We start from the raw sequence: 2,322 nt of genomic DNA on the forward strand, positions 1-2,322 counted from the left end.
ACCTACGTACCTGTTGGAACCCAGCCGGTTATTACCAAACTAACGGAGTAACCTACGTACATGTTGGAACCCAGCCGTTTATTACCAAACTAACAGAGTAACATACGTACATGTTGGAACCCAGCCGTTTATTATCAAACTAACAGAGTAACCTACGTACATGTTGGAACCCAGCCGTTTATTATCAAACTAACAGAGTAACATACGTACATGTTGGAACCCAGCCGTTTATTACCAAACTAACAGAGTAACCTACGTACATGTTGGAACCCAGCCGTTTATTACCAAACTAACAGAGTAACCTACGTACATGTTGGAACCCAGCCGTTTATTACCAAACTAACAGAGTAACCTACGTACATGTTGGAACCCAGCCGTTTATTACTAAACTAACAGAGTAACCTACGTACATGTTGGAACCCAGCCGTTTATTACCAAACTAACAGAGTAACCTACGTACATGTTGGAACCCAGCCGTTTATTATCAAACTAACAGAGTAACCTACGTACATGTTGGAACCCAGCCGTTTATTACTAAACTAACAGAGTAACCTACGTACATGTTGGAACCCAGCTGTTTATTACCAAACTAACAGAGTAACCTACGTACATGTTGGAACCCAGCCGTTTATTACCAAACTAACAGAGTAACCTACGTACATGTTGGAACCCAGCCGTTTATTACCAAACTAACAGAGTAACCTACGTACATGTTGGAACCCAGCCGTTTATTACCAAACTAACAGAGTAACCTACGTACCTGTTGGAACCCAGCCGTTTATTATCAAACTAACAGAGTAACCTACGTACATGTTGGAACCCAGCCGTTTATTATCAAACTAACAGAGTAACCTACGTACATGTTGGAACCCAGCCGTTTATTATCAAACTAACAGAGTAACCTACGTACATGTTGGAACCCAGCCGTTTATTATCAAACTAACAGAGTAACCTACGTACATGTTGGAACCCAGCCGTTTATTACCAAACTAACAGAGTAACCTACGTACATGTTGGAACCCAGCCGTTTATTACCAAACTAACAGAGTAACCTACGTACATGTTGGAACCCAGCCGTTTATTACCAAACTAACAGAGTAACCTACGTACATGTTGGAACCCAGCCGTTTATTACTAAACTAACAGAGTAACCTACGTACCTGTTGGAACCCAGCCGTTTATTATCAAACTAACAGAGTAACCTACGTACATGTTGGAACCCAGCCGTTTATTACCAAACTAACAGAGTAACCTACGTACATGTTGGAACCCAGCCGTTTATTATCAAACTAACAGAGTAACCTACGTACATGTTGGAACCCAGCCGTTTATTACCAAACTAACAGAGTAACCTACGTACCTGTTGGAACCCAGCCGTTTATTATCAAACTAACAGAGTAACCTACGAACATGTTGGAACCCAGCCGTTTATTACCAAACTAACAGAGTAACCTACGTACATGTTGGAACCCAGCCGTTTATTATCAAACTAACAGAGTAACCTACGTACATGTTGGAACCCAGCCGTTTATTACCAAACTAACAGAGTAACCTACGTACATGTTGGAACCCAGCCGTTTATTATCAAACTAACAGAGTAACCTACGTACATGTTGGAACCCAGCCGTTTATTATCAAACTAACAGAGTAACCTACGTACATGTTGGAACCCAGCCGTTTATTATCAAACTAACAGAGTAACCTACGTACATGTTGGAACCCAGCCGTTTATTACCAAACTAACAGAGTAACCTACGTACATGTTGGAACCCAGCCGTTTATTACCAAACTAACAGAGTAACCTACGAACATGTTGGAACCCAGCCGTTTATTACCAAACTAACAGAGTAACCTACGTACCTGTTGGAACCCAGCCGTTTATTATCAAACTAACAGAGTAACCTACGTACATGTTGGAACCCAGCCGTTTATTACCAAACTAACAGAGTAACCTACGTACATGTTGGAACCCAGCCGTTTATTACCAAACTAACAGAGTAACCTACGTACATGTTGGAACCCAGCCGTTTATTACCAAACTAACAGAGTAACCTACGTACCTGTTGGAACCCAGCCGTTTATTATCAAACTAACAGAGTAACCTACGTACATGTTGGAACCCAGCCGTTTATTACCAAACTAACGGAGTAACCTACGTACATGTTGGAACCCAGCCGTTTATTACCAAACTAACAGAGTAACCTACGTACATGTTGGAACCCAGCCGTTTATTACCAAACTAACAAACCTACGTACATGTTGGAACCCAGCCGTTTATTATCAAACTAACAGAGTAACCTACGTACATGTTGGAACCCAGCC

Source organism: Salvelinus alpinus, chromosome 13 (assembly GCF_045679555.1).
Source record: "Salvelinus alpinus chromosome 13, SLU_Salpinus.1, whole genome shotgun sequence".
Taxonomy (NCBI): domain Eukaryota; kingdom Metazoa; phylum Chordata; class Actinopteri; order Salmoniformes; family Salmonidae; genus Salvelinus; species Salvelinus alpinus.